We start from the raw sequence: 17,880 nt of genomic DNA on the forward strand, positions 1-17,880 counted from the left end.
TGTTGGATATTCGTGGGAACTGGTACACGCTGTCGTATACGCCGGTCAAGCACATCCCGAACATGCTCAATGGGTGACATGTCCGGTGAGTATGCTGGCCATGCAAGAACTGGGACATTCTCAGCTGCCATCTGCCCTGCACGGGCGACAGATCTGGTTGACATTCCTGCTGTCAGCATGCCAATTGCATGCTCCCTCATTGCTTGTGGCATCTGTGGCATTTTGCTGTGAGACAAAACTGCACATTCCAGGGTGGCCTTTTGTTGTGCAAATGAAGCATTTGCTAGAGCAAATGAAGCTTCATGAAGCTTCATTTGCTCTAGCAGGACACCTACTGGACGTAAAAATAATAGCTGGCATGAATTTGAAGAGTGTGGCATTTTGCACACAGCCTGTAAATGTCAACAACAAAAGGAGTGTGTAAAATATCTATATTGTAGTGATGGCAGTATACTGTGTATATTTATGCTGGCAGTATGGAAAGACAATAAAAACAAAGCACAAATATAAATATCACACACGTAAATTATAACAGCTGTATAATATTGTTATATCATTTAGTAACATTACAGCATGCTATATTATCATTGCATTTGATGGCTCACCTGGTCTTGCTCCACAATCGGTGTTCCCCTTATTCTCATGCAAAGCTCTGTAGTGCCTAAGCATGGATGAGGTGTTGTTGTTATATCCCAGCTCCCTGGCACATAGCAAACACCTCACCTTGTACAAAAGTACAGACAGCCTAACATAGGTTTTATTGCACCATCAGTATTATGAAAATACATCTTCTGTGGAAATTCACATACCTTGTTGGGAGATATAAGCTCAAAATGTTCCCACACAGGGGAGGACATCCTCCTCTTCTTAGCTGGCTCCATTCTCTCCTGACTTTCTCTCTTCACTCTCATAAACCTCCAAACTGTCTCCAAACTCTCACTAACCACAACTCTCCATCAAACACCCACATTTTGAATGAAGTCTGAGGGGTTTATATCGCTGTCATAGCTCGCGGAAAAAATTCGAACCGCTTCATGAACCAGTCACGTGGTACAGCCGGGCAGCGAGGCTTCGGACGTCATCATTTTCAGCTCCTCCGCCCCCTCCATTACTCGACACACGCTCCGAAGCCTCGATACAGAACGTCCCATCACTACATAAAAGTCTGCACTGACACTGTGCCAGGGCGTTTCGGGTAATGGTGACATCTGCAGAGGGTCAGTGTGTGTGACAGGTGTGCTAGCTTGGCATGGCAGACAGTTTTGAACTGCAGATTCTGCTTTCTGATCGATCTCTGGAAACCATACTTTGGTACGTAGCAGCGCTTTGGTCTTGACGATACCCTGGTGCCCTTCGTGTGCCAGTTGTATTGCTCTTTCTTGTAGGACAGTTGGAATGACTATCCTCGTGCCTCTGAGTATGAAGTCAGATGAGTCGGCTACTGTTAGTTCACTTTGAACATGTTTGAATGATTTCAAAATGTCAGCATGCTGGGATTTATCTGTTAGATGCCACGTGTTGTTCCTGATGTGACCGATGACTTTCTGCAGAACCTGGTCTTTCAGAGTCTCTGTTTTTATCTCGCGAAGTGTCATGGCTTTTGGGGTGGAGTGATAAGAGAAGAAATTGACATACTCTTCTGCAACCTTACATGGACGAGCACTTTCATTCTCCTGTGTTGGCACTGGATGACGTGACATAAAGTCAGCTGGATTATCAGCACCTTTTCTGTATTCCACTCTGAAATTATATGGCTGAAGTCTCAGTCCCCATCTTTCTATTCTGGCAGGTGGTTTTGGTCTTGGGTTATTCCAGATGATTTTGAGTGCCTTGTGATCGGTCACCAGTGTGAATGGATGTCCATAAACATACAAATAGAAATGTTCACAACTCCACACAATGGCGAGTGCTTCTTTCTCAGTCTGCGAGTATCTCGTTTCCACATCACTCAGTGCTCTGCTTGCATATGCAATAATGTGCTTCATCCCCTTTTCATCTTTTTGACAGAGAATGGCGCCCAGTCCTACTGAACTAGCATCAACTATCAGTTCAGTCTGTCTGCTGGGATAGAAGTACATCGTCGTGTCGCTTGTGAGACTGACCTTGAGTGCCTGCAACGCAGTTTCTTGGTCTTGACCCCATGTCCAAGGGGTGTCCTTGTGTGTGAGCCTGCACAGTGGCTCAGAGATCGATGAGAAGTCTCTGATGAACCTTGAGCAGTAATTGGCCATGCCAAGGAGACTTCTGATGTCAGCAGGTGTTTTGGGGTTGGGAGCGTGTTGAACTGCTGCAACCTTTTTAGGATCTGCTGAAACACCACCTGCAGAGAAGATGAAACCAAAAAACTCAAATTTCGTTTTATTAAATTCACACTTCTCTCGATTCAGAGTAAGACCTGACTCTGATAGTTGCTTAAAGAGAGCTGTAAGATTGCTGTCATGATCAGCCTGGTACCTGCCAAAGACTATAATGTCATCACTGAGATTTTTGACTCCGTTCAGTCCTTGCAGCGTGTGATAAATAGCATTTTGGAACACTTCAGCTGCAGAAGAGACTCCAAAGCTCAGTCTTTTATAGCGCCGAAGTCCCAGATGAGTAGTGAACGTCGTAATGTAGTGGCTGTCAGGGTGTAATTCAAGTTGGTGGTATCCTGCCCTGAGATCAAGTTTTGAGAACACCGTAGATCCATTCAGCTCATGGATTACATCATCAATCGTGGGCGTGACGTGTCGTTCTTGTTCGATTGCAGTGTTTGCTTGTCTCATGTCCACACATATCCGTACGTCATCCGGATTCTTTGGTTTTGGCAGTGGGTGAAACCCACGGTGTTGGTCCCGTAACCTTTTCAATAATGTAATCAGCTTCTAATTTCTGAAGTTCGTCCTCCACTTTTTGACGTAAATGAAAAGGAACACGTCTGTGTCATTGACAGGTTGATTTTACATCTGTGTTTATGTGCAGTTTCACTTGTAAATCTTTGAGTTTTCTAATTCCCTGGAAAAGTTCTGGGTGTTGTTCTACTAGCTTGTCTGCAACAGAACGTTGAGACTGAGAAGAGACCGCAGTGACAATATGGAGGAGTCCCAAGGCTTTTGAGGTTTCAAAACTCAAAATATTGAAACCTCCTCCTTTAATGACAAAGAAGGAACACCTAACTGGTTTGTCTTGTTTTTCCAAAATCCAAAGCAGATTTTGTCTTTGGCTGGGCAGCCTTGCTCATGAAGATATCTGCCTCCACAGTTTCGACAGCGGTTATTCGGCTGCCATGAGGGTGTCCATTTGTTTATAGCCATGGTGTCACGTCCTGTTTTGTGCTGTACTTTATTAACTGCAGCTGTCTTGTCAGCTTCCATAGCTTGCAATTCAGACAACTCACATGCACGCCCATGATTTAATAGATCATCCAACGTTAAATCAGGTTCTCTGAGTGCTTTTCTACGCAGCTGTGATGATGTACAGCTTTGGATAATTTGTGTTTTGATTTCTGCAAACTCACAGTTTTTGGCTAGAAGCCTGGTGTGATAGTTGTCCAACGTTTCACCTGACTCCTGCACCACTTTCCTGAACAGATAAATCTGATACTGTGTCATAAATCTGACACATTTACCGTGTCATGACCTATTGTGATAAGGCAGAGCAAAGGGTAGCCAGAGTCCTGACTGGCCTTTGGCCAAGACCTTGGCCGCTACCTGATCCCTGCAGCTGTGTTTGGACGGGTGGAAAAGTTACTCAGCAGCAGGGGGCGGGGATACTGGTCCCTGTATTTTAGGGGACCAGAGGACACCCCAGCACTTTTTCCCCTCTGCTGTTGTTCTCTGTGTTGTTCTGCTGTCTTTGCTTAAGGCTGTACACCCTGGGGTTTTGCTTTGCTTGCTTTCTGCTTTGTAATTTTCTTGCTGAATGTCTTGTGGAAAGACTTGACTTAAGCGGTCAAAGAAGTGCAGGAGACTGATGGTGTCCAGTGTAGCAAGTGATTTATTCACCATTTTGTGACCCAAACAATATTTACAAAGAAACAAATAAAAAAACTCAACTCTATAATTAACTCAGTTCAAATGAACATAACTGAACTTAAATCAACAGAAATTAAGGTCAAACTGCACACAGCTACACTGACCTGAACCTTTGTTCTCAAACACCTGGGTTCTTCTGCTTAAATAGTCCACTTAACCCACAGATGTTGAACTCCAGACCTCGAGGGCCAGTGTCCTGCAGGTTTTAGATCTCACCCTGGGTCAGCACACCTGAATCAAATGATTAGTTCATTACCAGGCCTCTGGAGAACTACAGGACATGTTGAGGAGGTCATTTAGCCATTTGAATCAGCTGTGATGGATCAAGGACACATCTAAAACCCTCAGGACACCGGCCCTCGAGGCCTGGAGTTTACTGGCAACATAATCTCTGTGGTGTAATCAATACATATTACAACAATAAATCTATTTCTTCATAAACCCTCTAAAATAAACTATTAAATTACAAGAGTTCTTCCCTTTCTGCACTCAGATGAACCCAGAAGCTATAAAGCAGGAAGTAAAACTGCATTTCCTCCTTTTGTTTCTGGAAGAGAGGTAGGTAAGCTAAGTTCTAAACCATACAAATTAACAGTTGAAATAAAGAACAAAGGTAACTTAAAACTAGTGATGGCCAAATGAAGCTTTCCGAAGCACTGAAGCTTGTATTGAAAAATGGTTCATTACTCCAAGCTTTTCAACACAGTCCTCTCCGGTGACATCTGGTGGCGAATATTTTGAAGAGCAGCTTGAATCTGCAAAATAAAACGGACTGCTCAATCATCACTGCTCACTCAAGAGTGGAGTTCTCTCCGATATTGGGCCACCATTCCGTTGCTTTGAACATGTAATTGGTTTTGTTTACTCGATTGAGGGGCTGAAAAAATGTAATGCGTATTTGCGTAATACATTTTGATCAATAAACTTTCAATCCCTATTTAAACATGCACTATGGTGTGGCCTTTCTTTGCTCATAACTGGTTGATGTTGGTAAATACAATAAGTGAGCAATATATACATTATACATATGATAACGCACAGCACATTATGGAGTATGCCCCTGCTGTGGAGTCCTGCCTCCATCTACTTGTCATTTAATCACTGGACAGCTGGACAGGTTCATACAAAATATTAGATGAGGCCAATTGTCCTATACATATTTTTGACCTTGGAGTGGGATTGATTGTGAACTGGAAAGGGAAAATGCTTAGGAAGCTGAGTACGGCTGCATCGTTACTGATTTGTAGAATCATTTTGATTCGATACAGGATCCGATTCAATTTGATTGGAATCTGGAAAGTTTTGCCTCAGTCAGAAATATTACAATTCTGGTCATGTATCAGTTTAAATCCATAATTTCTTATCTATTAAAAGAAAGCTGACACATGTGAGACTTAATTAGAGATGTAAACAGAGAGTTATGAAACCTGCAGCTGCAGAAGCCAGCGACAAAAAAAGAGGCAAACACAGCGCAGACCCGACGACACACCAAAATCTGATTCTGACGCGTCGGGTCCGCGCTCTGTGTTCACGTTTGTATGCAGACTCCGTAAACCTGCTCCCAGTTACTGTTTTAGCTGTTTGGTGTTTGACGACATGTTGTGAGGTTTAACCTGATATGCTGGCGTTTCAGGCATAATAACGTTAATTTACAAATCGACACGGGATTTTAATGAATCAATATCACTTTATTCAATTTAGCATGGATTGTAATCAGAAAGGCGATAATCAAAACCCACCTCTAATCAAGAACTTGCAAAGTAAAAACATGATCTATGTCAGGTAGCCCTTTTGTTATTTACAGTTAAAAAGAGGATTGGTGTTACTGTGTGCTGGCTGAGTCTGTTTCTTTTCTTAGAAATCGTTTCTCCTGCCCTGGAGAAAATCCACTTGCATGGAACAGAAGAGGCTGTGGAGTGCAGGAACTACACTGCAAGTTGGTAGATATGCAGGTATTCCTGGGTCCTGCAGACTATCACCTAAAAACAATAAACAAAATGATTTTCTAAACTGTAGCAATGTAATGTATGTATAGTGCCAAATACATTTTTGTAGTCTTCATCAGCTTTAATTCACATGGAAGTGTTCCTAAAGTCATATGCTGTAATGATATTTCCATTATGAAAACATGATTTTGGACATTTCAAGTTTTTCACTTCGGCAGATAAAATGAATTGAGCAAAATCAACTCAAAATATTTCCACACGCCAGAACGTCCTCTTTTCCTCGCTGGCTCCATATCTGTCAGTGGAATGATCACCTCTTCGCTCTCTGTCACCATCAACACACTCCACGAATCCCGTGGATGATTCACTTCCTTATATCCGTTTGAATCAGGTACCGAAGCAGTTAGGTGCGTAATGAAGCTTCGGACGTCACTGGTCACGTGACTTTTGCCAAACGAAGCAAGCCTCGACACAAGCGGGCCATCACTGCTTAAAACACTTGTAGGAATTGATTTAAACCAAGATGTTATATTATGTAGTCTGTAAAAGTGCAAAACATAAACAAACCTGGGATAGTAGATGTTTGCCTATTGCAGATTACATGTGAAACATGGTTAAATCAAAACAAGAATGTTAACTAAGAATATGGACAAGTGGTGTTCTTATGGAGTTAAATCGGGGCCATAATGTTTGTGTAGTTAAAAGAAAAAATTGAAATGGAAAATATGTAAACTGAAAGCAAAAGTCACATTTTTAGAGTGAACTTTGAAAAAGAAAGAGTTGGATTTAAAATAAAATCAAACATTTTGAATATTTGTATTAACTGAAAACCCAATGGTTCTTTTATCTATAATTTCTCTGAATAATACAATGGCGTGTCCAGCGGGGTGGCCTGGGGGGGCACAGGCCACCCCCCCAACCAGACTGGCCACCCCAGGTGCCACCCTGAAGCTAAAACAATAAAATGTAATGAAATATCAAATGTACGATTATGGTTTCATAGTGAAGCTCAGACATCCGAGGGTAAGTGAATGCAGCACCGGCATGTTAGCAAAGGTAGGAGAGCCAAGCACAAAAGACGGCACCGCAGAAAACATTTTTTCGGTGAAAGATTAACAAGTTAACATAGCTGGACTAGCCATCGGACATTTGCACGGTGGGCTGATGACTTATTTTTTATTTTTATTTTTTGTAACTGCATGAACAATGAGAGGTGGTGGATTGACCAGATGCTGGCCGATGTGTAAAAATAACTCAGTTGTTTGGTGGTGGCTATGGCGGGGCTTCCACAGAGGCAACCCTGAGGTACCCCTGAGCAAGGTACCGTCCCTACACACTGCTCCCCGGGCGCCTGCTTAGTGGCTGCCCACTGCTTCACTGAGTGAATGGGTCAAATGCAGAGAAAAACAAGTAATTTCCCCATGGGGATCAATAAAGTATCTACAGAGGCAACAGGTGGATGAGGGAAGGTGAGGCAGGAGGAGAGCCCCGAGGCGGCCGCTGGTCCGAGTGTCAGGTGAACTGAACTTCAGGTAAGAAGTTATGACCTGCAGTCTATCTGGGTCAGATATAAACCAAGTTTAGGTGGAGTTTATTTTCGTTGTGCTGACTTTTTTACAGTCAGTTGCAATAACTCATACTGCGTGAGCTAGCATGACGAGTTTATACAGCTGTTCGGTTGCTATGATGTTACTGATAGTGAACTTTATTTTATTCATAAGGTTAGTTAGTAGAGTTGCCAACAGCTCCTTAAAAAATGGAATGGTCCCTCATTCAGAGAAAATATTACACGTTTCGTATTGAGCTGAGAAGAGACGCAGTTTGTCCCGGACTTCAGCTAGGATGGAAAAAGACACAAAGCTGGAGTTATTCTGTATTTACAGCTCCCTCTTCTTCTCTTATTCTCTCCCCTCCCTCTCCTGTTGCTACTTCAATCATGAAACTGATCAATGATCAGCTGATCGTCTCTCTTGTTTGTTTATCGCCCACTTTGCACCAGAAACAGGAAACCAGCAGATGTCGCGCTAAACAACAGCAGCACGTTTAAGCTTGATCAGCTGTTGTTAGAATTTATTTAATACTAATTTCTAGTATCAGCTGATGTTTGCTGGAGCCACAGCTGTAAAGCTGCTGGTCATGATGTCGGTTTGGTTATCTGATGAGAGGGAAACATGAAGATGAAACCAGGAGATGTCCTTACTGAATCATCAGAGCTGTGATGGAGAAACAGGTTTACCTTTTAGGTGACAGGAATGAGTTGAAGGGAAGTTATGAACTGTTTCTGAGAGATAAATAACACCAGGATCCTTTTTTTATGTAGCTGACAGCTGGTAACTGTGCAGGGGCGGGTCTAGCAAAGTGTTGCCAGGGGGCCAGGTAGGGCATTAACAGGGAGAGGGGGCACAAAGAAATACTTTTCTTTTTTATTCTCATTTAAAATGTCTAGCTTTTATTAAATAATTATCTGAATCTTGCGAAGAAAGTTTTTATCTGACGTAAAATGTATAGAAATCATACATATACCAAAAAGACAGCGTACATCACTGTCACAACAGCATTTGTTTTCATTCAAAGGCTTTATGGCTTTAATACCTGGTGGGCCAATCTGTAGTGAAAATGCCCAATTTTTTGTCCCAGTCCAGCCCTGCAGCTTAATACTGGCAGTGTCACCATGCCAGCTGACTGCATTTCATCATCAGCCAGTGTTGTTCTCAATATTACCAAAGTAAGGCAGCATATAAACTATTTACTTGCTTTCAGGTTTTATTCAAATGTTAGTCTTTTCAGTTGTTTCTCCACTTTTTTCCTGTTTCAAAATCAAACACCAGTTTGTGAGAAGATTATCTTCTTCTTTTTTTTAACAGGCATTGGTTTTGCATTGGCATTGGCTAATTTGCCAATTGTATGTTAAAAATGTTCATATTTTAATATTCAAAAATGTTTTTGCCCAAAACATATGTGCACTACATGTCAGTAAAAATACTATGCAAATATTGATGTCCTTGAATGCTGAATAAACACTGACTGATTGTATCTCTTGTACTTTATCAACGCAGTATCTAAAAACTTTGCACCGTAGTGGTTAAAATCTCATTCTAATAAGAGTTAAAAGCGCATTATTAGATTTACAGGGTTATTGAATTATGGTTAACGGTTGGTAGAATTGTTTTATCTGCCAATTACATCTGCCACCCTTCTCCAAATCTGTGCCCCTACCTGGCCCCCCCAACAAAACTTTTCTAGACATGCCGCTGTGAGTAAACTTTATTTAAAAATTTTCAGTAATCTTTTTTTCATTATTATTATTTTTTAAAAAAATGTATTCAGTCTCAGATTACATTTTTTCAGATTCAGATCTTTTAAATTAATGTACAAAAAAAAAATTCTTCAGGTTCGGATTTTTCTCTCAGCTTCAATTTTTTTTTTTTCACTTTCAGATCTCTATTTTTCAGTTACAGACTTTTGGCCCTGTTTTGGCCTGGTGGGCGTGGCTACACAGAGAGGGGCGGGGAATCACGAGTGACAGCAGACCGCTGCAGGCTCAAGATGGTCCATTTTTCATGTTGCCTTCAGGAAACCTGGGAATGAACATAATTTATCAAACACCTCCTGCACTGTATTATTTGATAATGTTTAGAAAACATGTCATGCATAACTGCTAAAACTCAGTTACTAAAGCGCTTTCAAGCAGTAATGTGTACAAATTATGCCGTAACTGATCAATTATGAGACGTTTTCCCAGCCACTACATGAGAAGTGGTCATTTCCCATGCTCTCAAAGTAGCGCGCATTGTATCGGGTGGGGGCTCTGTTAACTTGTCCCTCAGTGAACGATGGCGTCGTCTTCCAACAACACTGCTGGCGCGAACAATCAGGTGAGTGTTTAAGTTTGGAACAATTACACTGCAGTCTGTGAATACTACGAATTTAAGAAGTGACTATTGTTACGGTTAATCTTTCGGCTATTCTGTTTTTTTTTTTTAATTTTATAACGTTTTTTGCTGAAATGCTAGCTCAACAGAAACGCCTTTTATTTTTCATAAAAGTGTTTCATTTAAAAATCTTGTTTTTCCTCAACATTTTGCCGTGATGTTTTAAGGAGCCGAAAAATAAATAAACGGCAGACAGAAATGACACAGGGTGATTAGTCGTTTCAATGTGAACGAAAAACTCAGAATGACTGAAAACAACACTGTAAAAAAATATTCCGTAGAAAAACAGAAAATGTCCTGGTAATTTTCTGCCAGTACATTTTCTGTTTTTTTACGGAGGTTTGACGGACCTTTCTGTAAATGATAAAACGGAAAATTCTGTAGATTTACAGTATACTCTCTGTACTATTTACGGACATTTCCTTCAGCTATAAAACAGAAAATTCCGTTTATTCACAGTATATTTTCTGTATCATTAACTGATATTTTCCGTTAATAGAAAAATTGAAATTTCTGTTTATATTACTATTTCCAAGCACTTCTTTTCACTGTAACTCATTAAATATAGTTCTTTATATCCTTAAACGTACATTTCTATGCAATTACAACCTAGTACACCATGTACTCAAAAATTCATAAATTAAAACTTAAATTAATTTGTGCTTCGTACACAACAACATTGGTACAATTAATGTTAAATATTCTTTTATTCTCCTTAACTCAAACACTATACTTAAATATAATGACAGCATCCATCTTGTCATAAAACTACTAAACAGCTGATACATGAACAAAATAACTCACAAGCTTTCAAATTTGAGCATTTTTATTTCCTTGAAATCAGGTTGCCCTCATGTAAATGTGTTTATTTACATTCATTCAAGTGGCTACCAAGTGTTTTCTTCAAACAGGACACCTGACAAACAAAAAATGTCATATTTAATGACATGTTCACATTTAATAATATCCAGAGTACCTTTTAGTTAGAATCACTGCCTTGTGGTAGTTTTGCCTCAGCCAAATGGTTAAGGTGTGGTTTACATCCATCTCTGTCCACTTATGATACAGTATACACATGTAGTCAGTTATAGCCAAACACCTTTGATTACTGAATTGCATTCACTTGATTAATGAAGTGAATGTAATTCACATTTGTGTGAACATTTGTCTGAGATTAACTCTTTGGGCTCTTTACCTTACAATATAACATACTTGAGTCAAAATTTGTTGACTGTTTAAGTGGTGCCACATGAATACAACTGAACAGATCTAAAGAAGATGTTCCTGAACTTTGGGCTTATTCGAACAGGACTGATGGATAACCACAGGACTTTTCCCCATATGATAGCTACAACACATAGGGCTGCTCGATTATGGCAAAAATGATAATCACGATTATTTTCACTGAAATTGAGATCACGATTATTTGACGATATTTATTTAACCCTTTAAGACCTACCATAGAACCAAGTCCACCAGAGCTTATATTATTTTTTTTTTACATGCTGTAGTGCCATTTGTGGGAGCATTTCAAGTTGCTATACATCAATACAACTGTTATAGCCCATATTTTAATAATATGTATGCATTAAGTCCATAGTAATTACATAAATTGCAAAAAAGTGCAATAAACTACAAAAAAAATTGAAAATCGTTTTTGTTTTGTTTACATATATTTCTACTTGGAGAAATTTAAGAGGTTTATCCCTCAAAACTTTAAATACAATAAAGTTGCAAAAAAATAGTTTCCCACCACAGGAAATTTATTTTGAGTGTCTTCATAGTTTTATTTTGGAGATACAGCAATTTTTATATACTGCAGGAAAAACAAAAAACAATCCTATGATGCAAATTTGCAAAGAAAACAGCAGGTGCATCATTTTACTGTGGGAAGTGTTACGAACAGCTGATAGTAACGGCAAAGCGTGTTTCTGGAATATTATGTTTTTGTTCCTGCAAGCGCTTTTTATGCAATTTTTGCAAAGCTATATGTGGAACGAAACCGTGACCGAGGACAAGCTGATGGCATCAGATGTAAGTACAACTCCTCCGGTTTCATATGCAAAACAAATTATTGCGCTAGCTTACACGGTTCAGGTTCTACAGGGATTTAAAAATAGTTACGCAAAACGGAGCGTGCTGCTCTGACCGGCTTTAAAGGGTTAACAATGACTTTAAAAAAAATAATATAAAATAGTGTGCAACACCACTGAAGTTTTTTTTTTTTTTTAAACTCTCTTTTCAACCAACGGCAGTCACTCTCCTCTCCAAATAACTTCTGCTTAGCTTTCCGAGCTTTCCGAGCTTCCCTCGGGTCCTCTTAATCAGCGGTCTCCAACCTTTTTTGCGCCACGGACTGGTTTATGCCCGACAATATTTTCACAGACGGCCTTTAAGGTGTCGCGGATAAATGAGGGAGGGGCTAATAATCGGCTCAGTCATTTTTAATGATCGTTGAAAGCCCAGATCGTAATCGTGATTAAAATTCGATTAATTGAGCAGCCCTAACAACACATAATACATTAAGACAGATTACTGTCCCAAACTTAAAGATAAAAGTGTATTTACGGGACTTGTTTTGTCAGTGAGGAGCAAAGTATAATTAGAAGTGCTTGTTCTGATGAAAAGTTAAACTGTAAACAGCAGCATAGTGAATAAGGATCTGTGTCCACGAAACCTCAGCAGTGACAACACTTAAACATCATAGTTCAAAATCCTTAATGCACACCTTTTTCTCCACGGTGTTCAAATTCTCTAAGCTGGTTAAGTAGAGGAAAAAGTCTGACATATTTCATGACCATTAAATGTTAGACAAGGCTCTGAAAACGAGGTTACAGTTACAAACAAAAACCTCTGCTAGTGCGCACAGACCCTAAATCACAACAAATAAGACAATAGTAAGACAAATTACTACAAAGTCTTGTTACCGCTCTTCATATAACAGTGTGACAAAGTCCTGAATGCAGCCTGCATGTTAGTACATCAAGGTCCATCTGAGCTTTAAGTAAAATACACTCAGCTTTTCCTTGGATTTTAAGAGTTGCTCAGTTCATACAGGAACTGCAGCAGTCGGAGTTAACGTGTCGCTGTGTTGCTCCTCCGTGTCAGCCATTGAGACTGGTCGCAATTTATTCTGAGGAAAAAAAGAGAAACAACAAGACATTTTTAAAAAGTTTATATTTTTATTTTTTTTTTTTTACCTAGAGCATAAACAACATAAACAAAAAAAGGATTAGGGCTGTGCGATATGACGATATATATCAGATTACGATATAAAAATGTCTATCGTTTCATATTATACACTATTCTTTGTTTTGTGGTGTTGCAAAATAAACTGTTTACGGCAATATTTTTTTCATGGTTTTGATGGTCACTGTAGTTGCTATATTATTTCTTAAAGTTCTCTCCTTCTCTTATACTTAAAATAACCACACTATGGACGGACAAGTGACTGTTTTTACGCGTACTTTCGTTACCAACAGTGAGGATAAAACCATCGTGTGGCTCCGCCGTCCGCTTGTTTATTTTCCACATAAACCTTTCACAATAAAGCTCAAGTTTCTGTTGAGACTTTTCAAACTAAACTGAAATGATATACATTATTCTCAAACATAAAATTTCAGAATATGCATCAAACAAATGACCTCAAATAAAAACATCAAGTAACTATAAATGGCGCTTACAGTCACCACGCAGACGAAGGCACAGAGAATACCAGCATGGCCAGCAAGGATGAGGCAGAACCAGAAGGACCAGTCAAAAGAAATCGAGGACCTTATTGTTAAATGAGGGGCTACCTCTGTAGCATGGACATGGTTTGGTTATGAAAAGTCTGACACGCCCCAGAAAACTGTACTATGCAAATTATGCCACAAACTGGTCCCCACCACCACTCGAACACGACAAACCTCTTTAACCACCTACACAAGAATCACATGAAAGAGTTTCGAGAGAGTTTACGAATGAAAAGCAAAAAAGAGTCGTCAGGTGCTCAAAATAATCCTTAGACTCAAACGTTAGAACAGGCTTTTCCTTGCAGCACGCCGTCTAATAAATACTCAGAAAGAAAATGGCGGCCATTTAAACTCATGTCTAAAAATGTATAGTTTCATGCATCGGTCAAAACACTCGACTCCAGGTACACGACGCCCAACTGAAAACATTTCACATAAGTCGAGTTGCCCGAGAATCACAGAATTTACAGAAAATGCACTATTTTGTGATATATATCGTTATCAGGAGAGATATGTCTTATATTGGGATATGAGACTTTGGTCATATCACGCAGCCCTACAAAGGATTATAATTCACGTAGAGTTGCATACACATAACATCATTCTGTTGCAACAAAAGCAGTTTATAATTAAAGTAACATACATACCTTGAAAAACTAAATCAACCACAACATTAAACTCACCTTGTGTTTGTAGAGAAGGTGATCAGGGTTTTTCTTCATTTCCTGAGACCAGCTGCTCTGGATCATCACCAGCTTGTATCTTCATCTTTTTTTTCACTCGGGGAAGTCTTTCCTTTTCTTGGCCATTGCTCTGCACTGGAAAACCAAAGTGTGTGATCAAAGGTGAAATAAGGGATATTTTTCCACTGCAGGACTTAAAGTGCTTCAAGTAGTGATAGCTGTTGATCCATTTCTCAAATAATCTGTAAGGATCTGGATTTTTAAGAAAGATACAAATATCTCTGCTTATATTTGGCTAAAAGCTTGATATAGACAAGGCATATAGAGCCCCTGCACACCAGCACTGCGCTTACATTATAGTTCAATCAAGAAATAGTTATTATTGATTTATTATTGAATTTTTTTTAGTAATAATTTTTAGTATTTAATCACATTAGCACAGTGGGGTGACAAAAATATTCCACATACAAGAAATGCTGCTCAGCATTTCATAAATTACATTTTCAACAAATGTTGGAGTAAAAACACAGTTACAGGGAAAATGTGTCTGTCTGTAAATATTAACTAAACATTTCTATGTGCTACAAAATAGACATACTGTAATTGTAAATGTGCTGAGGTGAAACTATACTTTCAATAATTTTACCACTACAGTCTGTTAACCACCGAAATAATCTATGCTGGTCAGCTAGCTAAAAGTCTTTACTTTAGCAGCCCAAATCAGAGGCTAACATTAGCATTTGCTAGCGTCAGCCAGGAAGGTCTGAGGCTTAAACTAGGGTTAGTGTAACTTTGCCTGAAACCCTTTAAAGTGTACAGTAGAGCCAACTGTAAAACACAGGTATTGATACAGTACTTATTAGAGTCCTAGAATAATTTCTAGAACCATGAAGTTCTCACTTTCCCAGTTATCCACATCGCTGACTTTCGCTAATTAGCTAGTTAGCAGTCACAGCTGTGTAATACCCAGAGAGACACAGACAGCTAACTATAATATTTATGAAAACTGGTTCAGCCACTGAAGGGCAAAACTGGTGGTATCACAGTAAAAATTATTTTAACATTAATTAAAATAAAGCTTAAGTCATGTTAAACCTAAATAACAATTATTTTAAAAAATGAGTCAGCAAAATATTCCTGACTTGTCTGGAGACAGCCGAAACCAGTTAACAAATAAATTAACAATTCTTTCTAAATAAAAACACGGAGTCTTTTGAAAAACATTATTTTAATAAAACGAAACATGAGTTTTAATACTAACCACAGAAATTTGAAGGCAGTTTCTCCAACTTCAGAATCCAAAATCCAGATGAAGCCTGAAAGAAGCCTAATGGCTGCTCTTGCGCTTACTTTTCCCTCCTTTTCAGGTTCTTTTTCCCACAATGCATTGCAGTAGTTGAGAAATACAGAAAAATACCTGTAAATGACTAATACGGAAAATTCCTTCACGTTTATACAGTACATTGTACTGTATTTTTACGGATTTTTTTTACAGTGAATAGTGTGGACGTGGAGCGTTTTCAGACGAAAACACTTTTCAAATTTATCCGGAAGATGTAGATGTAGCCTCAGTCTGTTTTGGCTTAGCTATCGCCCAGAGGAGCCTGCGGGCATGTTGTTGTGGGCGAATCCCATCCGGGTCTCTCCTCAGCTTTTTTTTTTTTTCAGGAGCTCTGAGCTGGTTCAGAAGATGTGATCCAGAAGTTAATCCAGTCTGAGTCACATGTTCATGACTTTGTAGTTTATCAGACAATAAAAACCTTCAGCTTTGTGGGGTTTTTTCTTAGCCCAACTCCACCTTAAATACTGAGAGACACCATCAATGCTTCACAGGCTGAGGAACAGTAAATAAAATATTCAATTCAATTTTGTTTATACAGCGTCAAATCACAACAACAGTCCACACACTCAGCTTACCAGTGACTGTGGTTAACCATGTTACTGATGGGACTCTCTCTGGACTCACACCAGTAAACTCCACTGTGCCATGTGTGGGTGTAGCTGATATTACAGGAAGAACCAGCTGGTTTTCCCCACCCATCTCCACACTGGGTGATGTTTGGTTTGCTTGCGTTTCTCTTCAGAGTCCATCCAGCAGAGCTGTCGTCCTCCTCACAGCTCAGAGACACGAAGTTTCCTTGAAGGAACTGAGAGCTGCTGGGACTCACAGTCAGACGAGCTGTGAGGGTTACAATGAAAAACTGATGATCTGACTTTTTTTTGTCAAAACTGGGAAGGTAGGAGGTAACAAAGTACAAATACTTTGTTTGTCATGGCTACTGGATGGACTCAAGTGCAGATAGAGTTCTTTGCACACAAACGAAGACAGTTTATTTACAATATGGAACACCTCAGTGCTATATATGTACAGTGAGTTGGGAGGGGCTGCAGGGAGAAGTGATAATCCACACAGACAATCCACTTCAGCTCAGTCACCGCCACAGCTCCTCCACGCACACTCACTCCTCTTCAGCCGCACTCGCTCCAAAACTCCACTCATGTCGCCACACACAGGAGAGGTCCCTTATAACAGATTTGGAATTCAAAAATTAGGTTTTTATTAAGAGTTTATTTTGTTTTTTGTGAAATTCCTTTTTTGTCCAGGCTGACTGAACAGACGCACGCGCAGACTCGGGATTGAAGCAGAAAGCGACTTCATTTACACAAAATAAAGATGTATGTATGTTATGTATGTAAATGTAAATGTATGTTATGTATGTAATTTAAATATTTATGGCCCCATGATGGTACAGTCCACTCCACACTTCCTGTATACAGACGTGCTGCTGTCTGAGGTTGCTCTCCTGCTCGTTCACTGTGAAGTGAAGCTGTGATCAGTGTGTTACTTTATTACAAAACACTAAAATGTTACTTTGTTTCTCTGAGGGTTTCTGTCACATGTGAGTGTGTTCTCACAGCAGATCATTGAGTCGGCCTCAGATCTTCTTGAATCTGTAAAAACTGGAATCACAGGCTGTAGAATCACAGAGCAGCTGACTGGTGTCCTCTAAATGTTTCACCTACAACATTCTGTTAAAGAGGAAAAACTCTGATCTGTGCTGACATCACTTCCTGGTCCAGACTGAAGGAGAGGATGAGGAGTTCACTCTAACACTTAAACACTGAGATGGTGTCACATGTTCGTATGGTGCACACAGCAGTGGGACAGCACTTTGTAACATGTGATGTGACTTTGATAAAGATGAAACATTCTTATTATTATTGTGACTTTGAGACATTGATGTCACATGTTTTACTCTCTCCACACTCAAAGACCTTCAGAGTGTCTGAGTGTCAGCTTCATCCATCAGGCTGTCAGGAAGCTTAACTCCCTCCCGATTCTGCCCCCTCTCCCCTCTTCTCCTCCACAGTCTCACTGAACTCTGTCACACACACACACACACACACACACACACACACACACACACACACACACACACACACACACACACACACACACTCTGACTCACTCACTGGCCTGCACCAGTTACCAGTCACTTTGTGGAGCATTGGACTGCCATTACCTCATAAGACTTTGTTGTTACACTATCTCTTACCGCATACTACTAAAT

The 17,880-nt window shown here is 39.8% G+C and overlaps 1 long non-coding RNA gene across 1 annotated transcript; it reads right to left on the minus strand.

The window, feature by feature from the left end:
• Positions 1-12,573: 12,573 nt before the first annotated feature.
• On the minus strand, positions 12,574-15,760 carry LOC113011037 (uncharacterized). Its single transcript, XR_003270432.1, has 3 exons — positions 15,570-15,760; positions 14,309-14,443; positions 12,574-13,024 (listed from the first exon to the last, which is right to left on the minus strand). It is a non-coding gene; the product is annotated as an uncharacterized LOC113011037 (long non-coding RNA).
• Between the last annotated feature and the right edge of the window lie 2,120 nt (positions 15,761-17,880).

The sequence above is a fragment of the Astatotilapia calliptera genome, chromosome 3, assembly GCF_900246225.1.
Source record: "Astatotilapia calliptera chromosome 3, fAstCal1.2, whole genome shotgun sequence".
NCBI classification, from domain to species: Eukaryota; Metazoa; Chordata; class Actinopteri; order Cichliformes; family Cichlidae; genus Astatotilapia; species Astatotilapia calliptera.